Raw genomic sequence first — 16,356 nt, forward strand, 5'->3', positions numbered from 1 at the left:
CAAAAGAGTGTTGCACCACCCAAAGCATTCATCACACCACCTATTTTAGGGATTTGGAGACCTATTTTGGGCACCAACAAAGCACAAGGATTTAATCTCTTGCGAACCAAACCCTCATCCAACAACTCCTTTACTTGAGGAATAAACTCAAGCCTAAGAGATGTGGCAATGCTAACAAGTGTCTTTTTACAAAGGAGAAAATGTGGAGGTTGTCTAAGAAGGGAAATTTCTTTAATATTTGTCTTTATTTCAAAATGTCTTTCCTTCTTAGCTAACCTCTTGGAGGAGACACTTACCTCCTTACACTCCTCCTTAACCATTAAAGGTTGTCCTTCTTCTTGGGGGTAGATCTCTTCACTAGATTCTTCCCCTTTTGCTTCTTCACTTATACTGGAGGAAGGTGAAGTAGTAGCCTCATCTTGGCTACTAAAAATGTCTTGGCCCCTCATAATCATGGTTTTCTTGGTGGGGCATTGAGAAGTAATGTGTCCTCTTCCAAGACATTTAAAGCACTTCATGGGGCTAGTCTTCTCTTGCATACTAGCCTTAAGGGGTTGCTTTTCTATTGTCTTCCCCTTATCATCTTTGGGCTTAGAAGGTCTCACCCCTAAGATTCCTTGACCTTGGTCTTTCTTTGGATAAGAGTGAGAGCCATAAGATTTTGAAGTAGACTTCCTTTTAAGTTGTTGCTCTACCCTTATTTCCCAATCTAAATTGGCCTCTACATTGTCCTTCCCATGGAAGTATGGGAGTTTAATGTTAACCTCTTGAGGCTTTCTATCATTTTCTCTCCTATGGGAGTGAGGTCTAAGATGTGACCTATGCCTTCCTTCATAATATTCACGAAGTTCTTCACTTAGGCTCTTGCAAGAGTTATGACTACTATAGGAGGCATGTTTTTCTTTTCTTAACTCTTAGTATTTTTCTTCTTTCTTCCTCTCTTATTTTCTTTCTTTCATCTTGACTTATTTCTTCCACTCTTTTTTTACCTTTTTCTTTTCTCTCTTGTTTTTCTTTCCACAACTTAAGGGATCTCAACTCATCTAATATCTTATACAAGGGGTCCTTAGGAGTAGAACCCTCACCATTAACACTAGATGAAGAATGAAGACTCATGTTAGTTCCTAAGTTATGGTTCTTTCTTGTTGGGGGTTTGAAAACAAAAGGTAAAATAAACTATGGTTGAAACTAGCCAAAATAAACACTAAAAGAGGTGTGAAAGATAAGGTAAAAACTAATTGGTAAAAGGCAAGCTATCTAGGCGGTTTGACAATGGAGGGTAAAGGAAATAAGCTATGAAAATAAGCAAGAAATTAAAGTGCAAGAAATGCAAACTAGGCGGATCCTAAGAGTGTTTGGATGACCTCATTTAAGGTTCCCAACAAAACACTCACTATCCTAAGGGGAAATTGCCTAAAATTATTACATACAAATGGAAGTAGGGTGACCTAGCAGAGGCTCCCAACTTACTTCCAATGAAAGGCCTTTTTGTTACAAAATTTGAAAGCAAAGCAAATTGCCAATTACAAAATTACAAAGAAAAAAGTCCTCAATTGTGGTGGCTATTCTCTCTTTAGTGTTTCACTCAATTTGGAGTGCTTCTTAGTCCAATAGCTCTTAAGGTGGTTGGCCCCTTGCTTCTTGACTCAAATTCTTTAAGATATGGCACCAATCCTCATTTCCAATTCCCTATATGGCAACTCACAAGCAAGGAAACAAAGAGACAAGCAATAACCAAAGACCAAAAAAAATGAAATGAAAGCTAAACCAATAGAGTTTTAACAAGACAAATTTCCAAGGATTATTCAACAATTAAAGCAATGAAAAGCACAAAAAGCAAGCTTGGACTCAAAGAGAAACCTAGAATGGCTCTAGAGTAGAGTAGAAAAACTCTAAAAAAAAAGACTCAAGAAACCTCTAGTTTTGGCACTTGTTTTCACAATAATTTTCAATTGAAATTTCAGAACTAGGATTGGTATAAAATAGGCACCAATTATAGAACAAATTTTGAGCCAAAACAACAAGCACACTTTCCTTTCACTTTTCTTTTTTTTTCCTGGACACTGATTTTTCTGCAAACTTGTGAGATTTTTCTTATTTTTTCCTTTAATCCAAATCGCTTGGTTCTTTTTTTATAATTTTGCTCCAGATGTCTAGAAAATTCAGTAAAGGTTTCAGCTCAAAAAACGTAGTGACCAATTCCCAGTCATTTATACAAGTTCGTATGTTCAAGCTGCCAGCACCAGCGATTTCAGCCTAGAAATCAAGAGTAGTGTTTATGTTGCTTAAGGCTTGGATAGTTACAATTTGTGTTTGCTTATGCTCAATTATCTTGAATAACACAATTAAAGAGAGCTTAAGACTTATTTTGATTCACAAATCCAGCCACAACTCCACAACTCAACTTCATCATAGGCATCATGTAGGAAACTTAGAAAGCAAAAAAAAAGTTCAAGAACAAGACTACTTCTAGGAATTGATTTAGAACATGTTATGAACTAAATAACATGCATGAATTAGACTCAAAATTCAAAAGATAGGCTAAGAATGACAAGAATACATGAACAAATGTATCTAGAATTCAATCAACAAAATAAAATTCAACACAAACTTAGAACATAATGTGACAATTACTATGACTAAACATGACTCTAAGACAACATGGATTAAGTGATTTACACTTAGATTTTTGTGTTTTTTTTTCTAATCAATATTTTGGAACAAAATTTAGATCTAAAGGTTCAGTACAAGAATATTATGAATGAAAATTGATAGAACCTAAAATAAACACAAAAACAAGATTCAAGAGTAGATCTACAAAATTTGAACCATAGAAATGCAAGAACAAGTGTAGATCTAAGATTTAATTGGTTTATTTTTTTTTTGAATCTACTCTAAACAGCACCAAACCACAAGACAATGGAGGATATACGTGGAGAATAAGATGAAGAACAAGGAATTAAAGAGAATTCACCCAACAAAAAGATAGAGGAAGCAAAAGAACATCATCTAGATGAAGATGCTCTTGATACCACATGATGCAAGCTCCATTGGAGCTTGTAGTCCTAGGATCTTCTTCATCAATGGATTCCTTTGCTTCTAGGAAGATGAATGGCAGCGGAATGGAGAAAGGGAGAGAGAGAGGAGACGCCACTTCAAAGAGAAGATGAGTCTAGAAGAAGCTCACCACCATAGGAGGCCATGGATAAGAGCTTGGAGGAAGAAGGAGATGAATGAAGGGAGAGGGAGAGAAGAGCACGAAATTTTGTGCTCCAAATGAGCTTTGAAATCTGAATTTTAATATTCAAATGATCAAAGTTGAAAAAAAATGCACACCCTAGGGTAGCTTGCTTTTTTGTGCTTTTCATTGCTTTAATTGTTGAATAATCCTTGGAAATTTGTCTTGTTAAAACTCTATTGGTTTAGCTTTCATTTCATTTTTTTGGTTTTCGGTTATTGCTTGTCTCTTTGTTTCCTTGCTTGTGAGTTGCCATATAGGGAATTGGAAAGGAGGATTGGTGCCATATCTTGAAGAATTTGAGTTAAGAAGCAAGGGGTCAACCACCTTAAGAGCTATTGGACTAAGAAGCACTCCAAATTGAGTGAAATACTAAAGAGAGAATAGCCACCACAATTGAGGACTCTTTTTCTTGTAATTTTGTAATTGGAAATTTGTTTTGCTTTCAAATTTTGTAACAAAAAGGCCTTTCATTGGAAGTAAGTTGGGAGCCTCCAATAGGTCACCCTACTTCCATTTGTGTGTAATAATTTTAGGCAATTTTCCCTTAGGACAGTGAGTGTTTTGTTGGGAACCTTAAATGAGGTCATCCAAACACTCTTAGGATCCTCCTAGTTTGCATTTCTTGCACTTTAATTTCTTGCTTACTTTCATAGCTTATTTCCTTTACCCTCCATTGTCAAACCGCCTAGATAGCTTTCCTTTTACCAATTATTTTTTACCTTATCTTTCACACCTCTTTTAGTGTTTATTTTGGCTATTTTCAACCATAGTTTCTTTTACCTTTTTTTCAAACCCCCAACAAGAAAGAACGAAAACTTAGGAACCAACATGAGTCTTCATTCTTCATCCAGTGTTAATGGTGAGGGTTCTACTCCTAAGGACCCCTTGTATAAGATATTAGATGAGTTGAGATCCCTTAAGTTGTGGAAAGAAAAACAAGAGAGAAAAGAAAAAGGTAAAAAAATAGTGGAAGAAATAAGTCAAGATGAAAGAGAGAAAATAAGAGAGGAAAAAAGAAGGAAAATAATGAAAGAAATGAAAAGAGAAAAACATGCCTCCTATAGTAGTCATGACTCTTGCGAGAGTTTAAGTGAAGAACTTAGCGACTATTATAGAGGGCGTCATAGTTCACATACTAAACATCACTCCCAAAGAAGAGAAAAGGATAGAAGGCCTCAAGAGGTTAACAATAGCCTCTCATATTTCCATGGAAAAGATAATGTTGAGGCTTACTTAGATTGGGAAATGAAGGTTGAACAACTCTTTGTTTGCCATCATATTAGCGAAGAGAGATAAGTTCCATTGGCTACCCTTAGCTTTCAAGGGTATGCCCTCTATTGGTGGACTTCCCTTGTTAGGGAACGAAGGATTCATGGGGATCCTCCAGTAGAGTATTGGAATGATCTTAAGAGTGCCCTTAGGAAGATGCACATTCCCTCCTACTATGAAAGGGAGCTTATGGACAAGCTCCAAAGGCTTAGACAAGGGAGTATGAGTGTTGAAGAATATAGACAACAAATGGAACTACTCCTTTTAAGAGCTGGACTTAGGGAAGAGGAAAGAACAAGCATAGATAGGTTCCTTAGTGGACTTAATATGGAAGTGAGGGACAAGGTTGAAGTCCTTCCATATAGGGACCTAGATGAGCTAGTCCAACTTTGTATAAGAGTGGAGCAACAACTTAAAAGAAAACCTTCTTCAAAATCTTATGGCTCTCACTCTTATCCAAGGAAGGACCAAGCCCATGGAATTTTAGGGGCTGCACCTTCAAAACCCAAGGAAGATAAGGGTAAGACCATAGAGAAATACACCCCTAAGACTAGTTCCCAAGAAAGGACTAGCAACATTAAATGCTTCAAATGTCTTGGGAGAGGTCACATTGTCTCTCAATGCCCCACAAAGAAAACCATGATCATGAGGGGTCAAGATATTTATAGTAGTCAAGAGGAGACTACTTCTTGCCCTTCCTCTAGTGGAAGTGAAGATGAAGTAAGGGGTGAAAAGTCTAGTGAGGAAGTCTACCCCCATGAAGAAGGTGACCTCTTAATGGTTAGAAGGCTCCTTGGAGGTCAATCTTGTGATCTATCTCAATCCCAAAGAGAGAACATCTTTCATACAAGATGCAAAATTTTAGGTAAAACTTGTTCTCTCATTATGGATAGTGGATCTTGTTGCAATTGTTGTAGCACAAGATTAGTTTCTAAGTTGAACCTCACTATCATTCCCCACCCAAAACCTTATAAACTTCAATGGCTCAATGAGCAAGGGGAAATGATAGTTAACCAACAAGTGAAGGTACCTTTCTCCATTGGGACATATAAGGATGAAGTTAATTGTGATATAGTTCCCATGGAGGCAGGACATATTCTTTTAGAAAGGCCGTGGCAATTTGATAGGAAGATCATTTATAATGGCCTAACTAATGAGATTACCCCCACCCATCTTGGCACTAAATTTGTGTTGCATCCTCAAACACCTTCACAGGTGGCCAAATATCAACTAACTATGAAAGATAAGAGGGATGAGGAAGAAAAATTAGAAAAACAAAAGAAAAAGAAGGATAGTAAGGCCTTGTCTTCAAAGGCCAGGGGGAAGGAAAAAGAGGAAAAGGATTCCTCCAAGAAGATTGTTAAGAAGGAAAATCATTTTGCAACAAAAGGTGATATTAAAAGGGCACTCCTTCTTAAACAATCTTTCTACCTTCTCCTATCAAGGGAAACATCTCTTAGCACCGCCATACCTCTTGAGCTTGAGGTTATTCCTCAAGTAAAGGAGTTATTGGATGAGGGTTTGGTTCGCAAGAGCTTAAATCCTTGTGCTTTGATGGTGCCTAAAATAGGTATTATTAGGCACCAAATCCCTATGATAGGTGGTATGATGAAAGTGTTGAGTGGTGCAACACTCTTTTGTAAAATCACTCATGCACCCAACATCTTCATGATTTGTGTACATAGGGACTCATTAGGTAGGTTTGTTTTTATTTTTTGTTTCAATGCAAACCTAGGTGCTCATGTGGGACACCTTAGGTTTGTCATAATTTTTTGTAGGAATAATCAACATGAAAATAAAGAAAAAGGTATGTTTTATTCCATTTCTTTACTTAACTTTTTAAATAGTGATCAAGGGCTTCCCATGGACCCTAAGAGAATAAAGGTCATTCCAGAGTGACCTACTCCACCAAGTATAAGGGAAATTTGGGGCTTCAATATCTTAACAAACTTTTACAAAAGGTTTGTCCCATATTTTTCTATACTTGTAGCACCACTCATTTAGTTGGTGAGGAACAATATTCTCTTATGGGAAGATGGCCAGGAAAGGGGTTTTCAGTCCTTATCGTACTCTAACATACCCAACATCACTAATACATATGTTTTTATTCTTTTTACAGGTGTTGAGGAAAGAATTAATGAGTTTCAAGAACCTCGGGATTTGAGGTCAAATCCTTTTCAAGGGGGAGGGAATGATGCAATCCGACCCCCCAAGGGCATTGGATAGAAGACTCCAAGAAGATTGGGCCAAAGATGCAAGAGAAGGCCCTAGGGTTCTCATGAGCCTTAGGGTAGATTTCGAGCCCATGGGCTAAGTATGAGCCCACTTATCTTTGTACATATTAGACTAGGATGTCATTATATTTGATCCTTGTATTTAGGGCTCCATATTATAGGTAGGGTACCCTAGAAATATACGATTTTTCAGCCCTTGTATTCTAGGGCATCTAGACTAACTTTTGTATTAGGGGTAGTTTTGTAATTTCACATGCACTAAGTGAATATTTGATGTGTGTGGTTGGAAATAAATTTAATTGAATTGGTAGAAGCCCAATCCAATTAAATTTTAGAGGGGGAGGTGAGCATTTGCTTACTACACCCCATTGCCACATCATATAGTCACACTTTGTGCATGTCCTTCATGCTTTACATGCCTCATGACACCTAAGCACACTTAGTGGAGAATCTTGGAATTGATCTTGGATTAGTGGGCTGAACCATAACTAAAATTCACTAATCATAATTAGTGAAATTTTGGCTCCAAATTTTGGCTCCACAAATTCAATTTCAAATTCAAGTGAAATTTGAATTGAAATTCAAATTTCCCTCCAATTTTGTGTGACACTTAGGCTATAAATAGAGGTCATGTGTGTGCATTTTTTTCAACTTTGATCATTTGAATATTAAACTTCAGATTTCAGAGCTCTTTTAGAGCACAAAATTTCGCGCTCCTCTCTTCCTCTCCCTTCATTCATCTCCTTCTTCCTCCAAGCTCTTATCCATGGCCTCCTATGGTGGTGAGCTTCTTCTAGACTTATCTTCTCCTTGAAGTGGCGTCTCCTCTCTCTCTTCCTTCTCCATTTCGCTGCCATTCATCTTCCAAGAAGCAAAGGAATCCATTGATGAAGAAAATCCTAGGCCTACAAGCTCAAATTGAGCTTACATCACATAAATCACTGCATTATCATGCACCTACATTTAACATGCTTTTGTTCTACAAAATGCATACATTTTATTTTCATTAGTCGCATGTCATGCATGATCCTTGCATTTTCCTCTAAAAAAATACAAACAAACAAAATGACAAAAAAAAGAACAAAAAGTAAATGTTGATTGACTGTGTTTGAAATCAAAAGGCACAGACATTCATGTGACCTGATTTTTATCATTCTTGAAAATTTTTCTTTTTGAGAGAAAAGTGAGTTATCAAGAATAGGATTCATTTGAATTAATCTTTCAATTGAAAACCCTTCAAATATTTCTCATCCTTGAAAATTCATTTTTGAGAATCTATACAGTTTCTTTCTTTTCTTCCTTGCTACAAGGTCACGACGAAAGACAGCAATAGACACCTCAAAGCCCTACACTAGTGCAATGAGAGGCACCGGGCATGAGCCTCAAGCGAACCTAGGGGCAAATCAAAAGTTCTCACCCAATAGGTTGAAAACCCAAAAGGGCGGTCTAAGCAAAAATTAGGGTTGATATTAAAAAAAGGAGGGGGCAACAAAAAAAACAACAATCAGGGGCGTGTTATTAAGGTTTTGTCCCAAAATTCAAACTACAAAAGGATCTAAGTCAAGATTTGAAATGACACATAGCCATGTTTCAACATCCCAAACACTAATTTATCCCTTGCTACCTCTCGGGTGGGCCAAGGGTGTGTCTTCCATTGAAGGAAAACGCGCGGAGTTGCCACCAACATTTATTCGAGGAAAAGAGAGAATCATTAAGGTGTTTAGACCTTGAAACGATCTCTTGATTTTTGGAAAAGAGAGAATTGTTAAGGCATTTAGACCTTGAAACGATCTCTTGATTTGTGAAAGGAGAGACTCGTTAAGGCGTTGGACCTTTGAACGATCTCTTGATTTTTTTTATGAAATGAAGAAGTTCATGAGTTGGTTTTATTTGGTTTTGGCTCATTAATCTTCAACCCTTTTTTTAAAGATAACCTGCAGCCTCTATCACCAGTTAAAACTTATTTTACATTGATGAAAAGAATTTACGACACAAACGATCGGTCGAAACTTATTTAAATGGTGATTAAGTGAGATTACAACACAAACGATCGGTTGAAATTCATTTAAACATTGATTAAACGTGATTACAACACAAGCGATCAGTTGAAATTTATTTTAATGATGATTAAGCGAGATTACGGTAAAATTCATTTAAACATTGATTAAATATGATTACAACACAAACGATCGGTTGAAATTTATTTTAATGATGATTAAGCGAGATTACAATATGAACGATCGGTCAAAACTCGCTTTAATGGTCAAAGAAGGAGATGAAGATGCACAAACAATAAAGGGGTCCCCTAAGGGTCCATAAATCAAATTCAAATCCTTAAAAGCAAGCACTAATCGGAAGAAGAACGAAGAACGACCGAAGAACGAATGACAAACGGTGTAGGAATCGATCACGGAAGTGATTCGGAAGCATTTTTGCCTTGTTTTCTCTTCTTTCTTCTTCCTTTCTCTTCTTTCTTCTTCTTTCTGGACCTTTGGGACATCAGGGACCCTTTTCCTTCAACCCCTCATGCCTATTTATAGCAAAATAGGGGGAGGAGCTTGCCGCCCAAGTCGCCCAGGCGAGCTGGTGACTTACTCCAGAAGCAACTTGCTCGCCCAGGTGAGCTAGTTGCTTCTCCCCTAAGTCATCTACTGGGCCCATGTGCGCCCAGGGGCTGAGCAATGTCCAAAAATGGACCATTTTGCCCCTAACTTGAGTTTCTTGCCCATTTTCTTTCCGAAATGTTGCGAAACCTTACGGATCGCGCAGTGATTACTATTAAGCAGCTCAACTTGAACAACGAAAATCCCCATGTTAACAAAAATTGCCCCCATTATGAGTATCTTGCTCATTTTTTTTTTGTAATTTCACAAAATCCCTCAAAGCCAAAGCATATTTATTTTCTAAAAAGAGCAAAAAAATAGCAAAAGTAAAATATAAACCCTAAGTGGGAACCACCGCTAAACCAGTGGGAAGAGCCATGCAAATACTCATGCATGAAGTTGGGCAAAAAATGAAAAGAAAATAAAATTCGCCAAAGGCGAGTGAAAAAAGAGAGACAGAAGATCTACAAATTCTACAAGAAAGGCACAAAAGTGCAATGAAAGACTAACGTATGAGACAGAAGGAGTAGAGCCCAACCCAAAAGGTACAAAGCAACGCTCTTGAGGTTCTTACTCAATGTAACACTCAAACACTCTTTGAGCCTCTAATCCTTTCTTTCATAGCCCTTTTACCCCCGACCACATTACAAGCCCAATAAAGCCCATGTGGATCAAGGAATGGCTAATTTTGTTTTCAAGTTGGGATTCTGGAATGGAACCCGCGCACGCTTTTGAATGTTAAAATATATATATATATATATATATATATATATATATATATATATATATATATATATATATATATATAGAGAGAGAGAGAGAGAGAGAGAGAGAGAGAGAGAGAGAGTGAGTGAGTGAGTGAGAGAGAGAGAGAGAGAGGAGTTGGGTGGAAGATGCCCAAAGACAATTGTGATAGTAGGGTACATCTAATGTTGATCGCTCATGTGAAACTCCTAAGGATTCCTTTCGAATCCAAGGGTAGCCATCGCTAAATATATTCTTTCAGGATCAGCCCTTGCCATTTAGTATCAGTGGGATTGGACCCATGGCATCACTCTATAATCTTAAATCAAGAAAGTTTCACTTGGTCATGTACCAAAGTGTAACAACCCATAGCCATCCTTCAATGGTGCATGTGATTGGTCTTAAAGCCTTATATTTTCTTACTGTGCAAAATAATCAATGTTTTTAAACAAACAAAAAAGGGAGGGCGAGCCCTAGGATCAATATTTCGATTGATTGATTAAATGTCAAACGACTCCATTGTCGTCACTCCAAGATTTTCAAGTGATCAAACAAAACATACACTCTAAGGCAGTCCCCAAAGAGATTTGCAAAAAATAGGATGAGGTTGCATGAATCATCACGCTTTTCAAAAAGAGACAATCAATCTATGTTTTCCACAAAAAAGCAAAAAAGTCAAATCAAAATCAAAATCACAAAAATAGGAAAGAATGTCATTGTACAATTTTCCATTGCATTGCATTGTTGCATACAAAGCCTGCATTTACTGCATTTCAAGATAAAGGTTGCATGCATCCGCATCCCAAAAATCATGTTCATAAGTGCATAGACTTCTCTGTATATACCAATTTCCCCAAATCTAATGCCCTATCTTTTAAGTGAGAAACCCTCTCAAAGAGTCAACCTCTTGCTTTCTCATAAGGTTAAGCCCTTTGGTACTAGTACCTTTCAGCTTGTTTCGCAGGACTCAAAGTCCTCGCCTTTATCTTTCATAGGACTCAAAGTCTTCACCTTTATCTTTCATAGGACTTAAAGTCCTCGCTTTATCTTTCATAGGACTCAAAGTCCTCGTCTTTATCTTTCATAGGACTCAAAATCCTCGCTTTTGTCTTTCATAGGACTCAAAGTCCTCACTCTACCTTTCATAGGACTCAAAGTCCTCACTTTATCTTTCACATGACTCAAAGTCCTTGTCTTTATCTTTCATAGGACTCAAAGTCCTCACTTTATCTTTCATAGGACTCAAAGTCCTCACTTTATCTTTCATAGGACTCAAAGTCCTCGTCTTTATCTTTCATAGGACTCAAAGTCCTCTTCCTTTATCTTTCATAGGACTCAAAGTTCTCTGTCATTTTATGATTTTCAAAGACTATTACAGTCTTTTTTGCCTTCAAGAAACAATCAAGTCTGTTGGCATGCAGAGACAATTATGGTCATCTGCCCCTTTTCAAAGACTTCAATGTCTTTTGACCAAGACTATTAATGTCTCCTTTGTCTTCCAGAGACAATCAAGTCCGTTGGGATGCAGAGACAATCAAGGTCATCTGCCTCTTTTCGAAGACTTCAATGTCTTTCAACCAAGACTATTAGAGTCTCATTTTCCTTCCAGAGACAATCAAGTCCGTCAGCATGCGAAGACAATCATGGTCATCCGTTTTCATTGTTTTCAAGACTATTAGATTCTCCTTTGCCTTCTTGAGACAATCTAGTCCGTCGGTATGCGGAGACAATCATGGTCATTTGCTTTCATTGTTTTCAAGACTATTAGAGTCACCTTTGCCTTCCAGAGACAATCAAGTTCGTTGGCATGCGGAGACAATCATGGTCATCTACTTTTGTTGTTTTCAAGACTATTAGAGTCTCCTTTGCCTTCCAGAGACAGTCAAGGCCATCGACATGCGAAGACAATCATGGTCATCCGCTTTCGTTGTTTTCAAAACTATTAGAGTCTCTTTTTCCTTCTAGAGACAATCAAGTACATCGGCATACGGAGACAATCATGGTCATCCGCTTTCATTGTTTTCAAGACTATTTGAGTCTTCTTTTCCTTTTAGAGACAATCAAGTCTGTCGGCATGCGGAGACAATCACGGTCATCCTCTTTCTTTGTTTTCAAGACTATTAGAGTCTCCTTTGCCTTCCAGAGACAGTCAAGTTCGTCGGCATGCGGAGACAATCATGGACATCTACTTTCGTTGTTTTCAAGACTATGAGAGTCTCTTTTGCCTTCCAGAGACAATCAAGTCCATCGGCATGCGAAGACAATCATGGTCATTCGCTTTCATTATTTTCAAGACTATTTTAGTCTTCTTTGCCTTCCAGAGACAATCAAGTTGGCATGCAGAGACAATCAAGGTCATCTTCTCCTTTACATTTCGAAGATGACAATGTCTTCAATCTTTATGCTTTCGTAGACGACAATGTCTTCAGTCGTCTATGCTTTCAAAAGGCGACAATGCCTTCAATTATGCTTTCGAAGAGGACAATGTCTTCATCTCAAAGACTTCAATGTCTTTTGTCCTTGTGCTTCATAGGACTCGAGGTCCTGTGTTTCTATGCTTTTAAAAAAAAGAAAAAAGAGAAAATAAAAATAAAAAGAAAAAGAAAAAGAAAATAAAAAATAAAAAAGAAGAAGAAAAAGAAAAGAAAAAATAAGAACTTCAATGTCTTCATGTTTTCACAGGTTTTACTACTTGGACTTCCGCTAGTGGCCGATTGGATGGTGAGATCACTCGAACGAAATTAGTGTCTTTATCTTTACTTCCCTTTTATTTCCAATAAAAGATAAGTAAAGAAAGGCAACTATCATACCCTAATTTTGTTCGGGGATGATCATTTGCATACATTTGGATTCTTGCCAGCCGAATTGAGCTGCTTAACACTGATTTCCATGCATTGCTTAAGGTTTTTTGACGTTTCGGAAGGAAATGTGCAAAATACTCAAAAGGAGGGAAAAAGGGTCACTGTTGAGGCATTTTTCAGCCCCAGGGCCACCTAGATAACTTCATGATGAAGTAACCAACTCACTTGGGCAAGCAGGGTTGCTTTAGGATGAAGTTATTTGCTCGCCTGGGCGAGTGATGTGTCATTATTTTCTCCTATTTCTTAACCCTTTTTGTCACCATTTTAATTACTGATTAGCCTTAATTGTCAAATTAATTATGAAGTTTTATCATTTGGGCCTACTTGACTAATTTTGTGTTTTTAATTTAATTTCAAGAGAATTATAAGCAATTGGGCTTGAATCCGGAATTGGGCTTGGACTTGAAGAGAGCAGACAATTTTATTTTATCAAATCTTATCTTATCCAGATTTTATTTCATCTAGATTTTATTTCGTCCAGATTTTATTTCATCCAATCTTATCTTATCTTGTCCAGATTTTATTTTATTTATGGGCTTGGACTTGAAACAGATTTGTAAGCTTTGGGGCTGAGGACTTATATAATAGCACCAGGGTTTTAGTTTAGGGAGTTTTTTTTGGAGAGGAGAATAATTCTGGGGTTTTAGAATTCCAGTTTTTACTGTTCATGCACACTGTTCACGTAGAATAAAATTCGTTTTCTGCAATTTTGTTTCTGCTTCAATCTACAATTTCGTTTTCTGCTTATTAATGGAAGGCTAAGTCTCCAGCGTTGTTTTCTCTTGAGGATCAAGCACAGCTCTCTTTGAGGTTTTGTTATTACTATTGAATTCTGATCAGTTTTCCCTCTTCACCAATTACTCTGTATTTGTTGCTATTAATCCATGCATGCTTAGTGCTTGATTAATTGTCTCTGCGCTTAATTTACGTTCATGCTTAATGATCAGTTTTGTTCATGATTAATTGGTGTATGTGTTGCTTAATCACATAATGACAACCTTATGTTAATTTTCGCTTAGTAATTTAATTTAGGGTTGGATTAAGTGGTTGAACTGGTTAGGGATAAATCCTCGTAACCTAGGATAAGAGACTTGCTTGTGAATCAAGGGGAAACAACATGTTTTAATTCTGTTATTTTCTAATTCAAATTTGCTTGTTGTTTAATTTACAAAAACAAACAACCCCCCCCCCATTCATTACTGTTTTATTACTATCTGTTATGAGTGTTTGGTTGACCATTGCTCGTTCGGAGACGACCTAGGATCACTTCCTAGATACTGCATTTTTAATGTTTATTTGATTCGGATACGGCCTCGATCAAATTTGGCGCCGTTGCCGGGGAGCAGTGGGCCAAAGGTTCATAATAGTGTTTAGTTCTTTTGTGTGTAGCTTTGTCGTTTAGATTTTGAGTGTGTGTTTTTTGTTTTGAGTAGCGTTCTATTCTGTATTTCAGTCGCATTCCCTGTTTTAGCGACTGTTTCAGTTTTGTGTTTTGTTGTGAACAGTGATTAGCGAGTTGGAACTAGCGACTGATTTTGCAATTTAATTAGCGATTTTTCTTTTGATAGTTAAAGTTGTTATTTTTGGCTGATTTTTTGTGTGGTAGTTTCTTTTGACCCATATTTTGTGTGAAAAATACTAGGAGCACTTGGTGTGGCATTATTTGAGAGAGACAAAAATTTTGGGAACTTGTTTTTAGCAAAACGGCCATAACTTTTGCTCTGGGTATCATAATGACTATTATTATATATGCATTTGGGGTAGAAAAAAATTTCCCATACTGTGGCAACCCGCTTTTGCTGTTTGGGGTCTCCCAAACTCGAAAAATCAGTTGTTTACTAAGTTTTTTTTTCAAGTATTATTGTCCATTTTTCTAAACTTTGCTTAAGTAGTTTTCATAGTTAGAATATGATTTTTTGTTTGAAATTTTTTGTGCTATCTTTTCATGATTTTAGGTTGTTGCTCACAAAATTTCAGCTCATTTGGATATCATTTGACTATAGTTGTAGTTTTAACCCTTCCCAGGTGCTTGTTGAGAAACACATTATTTCCTGCATATAGTGCATGACTAGGGGTAATCCAGGTGATTTACAACCCCTTGATCCTGAAATAGATAGAACCTTTCATAGATTAGTTAGGCATAGTGTGCATCCTGATCATTCTGTGCATTTTGAGCATTCTGAGTATTCTGTTGCTGGTGATTCTGAATATTCTGATTTTGAGCATTCGACTACTAATTTTCATACTGAGAACATGGATCAACCTCCACGTCATGAGAGGACTCTTAGGGAGATGGTTGCACCTGATTTCACTTATGAAAGCTTGTGCATTCAATATCTTGATGAGGGTGTTCCATATGTTCTCTAGACTGGACTAATACATTTGCTGCCCAAGTTTCATGGTCTTGCAGGTGAAGATCCTCATAAGCATCTTAAGGAGTTCCATATTGTTTGTTCCACCATGAAGCCCCCTGACGTCCAAGAAGATCATATCTTTCTAAAGGTTTTTCCTCATTCTCTGGAGGGAGTGGCAAAAGATTGGTTGTACTACCTTGCTCCCAGGTCCATTTTCAGCTGGGATGACCTTAAGAGGGTGTTCTTAGAGAAATTCTTCCCTTCATTTAGGACCACTGCCATCAGAAAAGACATTTTAGGCATCAGGCAACTTAGTGGAGAGAGCTTGTATGAGTACTGGAAAATATTCAAGAAATTGTGTGCAAGCCCTCACCACCAGATTTTTTAGCAACTCCTTCTTCAATATTTCTATGAGGGACTTAGCAACATAGAGAGGAGTATGATTGATGCTGCCAGTGGTGGAGCTCTTAGTGATATGACTCCTGCTGCGGCTACGAATTTGATTGAGAAGATGGCTTCCAACTCCCAACAATTCAGTGCAAGAAATGATGCTATTGTCCTTAGAGGAGTCCATGAGGTGGCCACAGATTCATCTTCATCTACTAAAAATAAAAAGCTTGAAGGAAAACTTGATGTCTTGGTCAACATAGTAACTCAGCTTGCCATGAATCAAAAATCTACATCTGCACCTGTTGCAAGAGTCTGTGGTTTATGATCTTCTGCAGATCACCATACAGATCTATGTCCTTCTTTGCAGCAATCTGGAGTCAATGAGCAACCTGAAGCTTATGCTGTAAATATTTATAATAGACCTCCTCAGCAGCAAAACCAACAACAGCGGAATAATTATGATCTTTCAAGCAACAGATACAATCCAGGTTGGAGGAATCATCCAAATCTGAGATGGACAAGTCCTCCATAACAACATCATCCTGTCCCTCGTTTCCAGAATGTTGCTAGTCCAAGCAAGCCATATGTTCCTCCTCCAATGCAATAGCAGCAGCAGTAGTCACAACAAAGACAACAAGCAACTGAGGCTCCTCCTCAACC

This window comes from Glycine max, chromosome 11, assembly GCF_000004515.6.
Source record: "Glycine max cultivar Williams 82 chromosome 11, Glycine_max_v4.0, whole genome shotgun sequence".
NCBI lineage: Eukaryota > Viridiplantae > Streptophyta > Magnoliopsida > Fabales > Fabaceae > Glycine > Glycine max.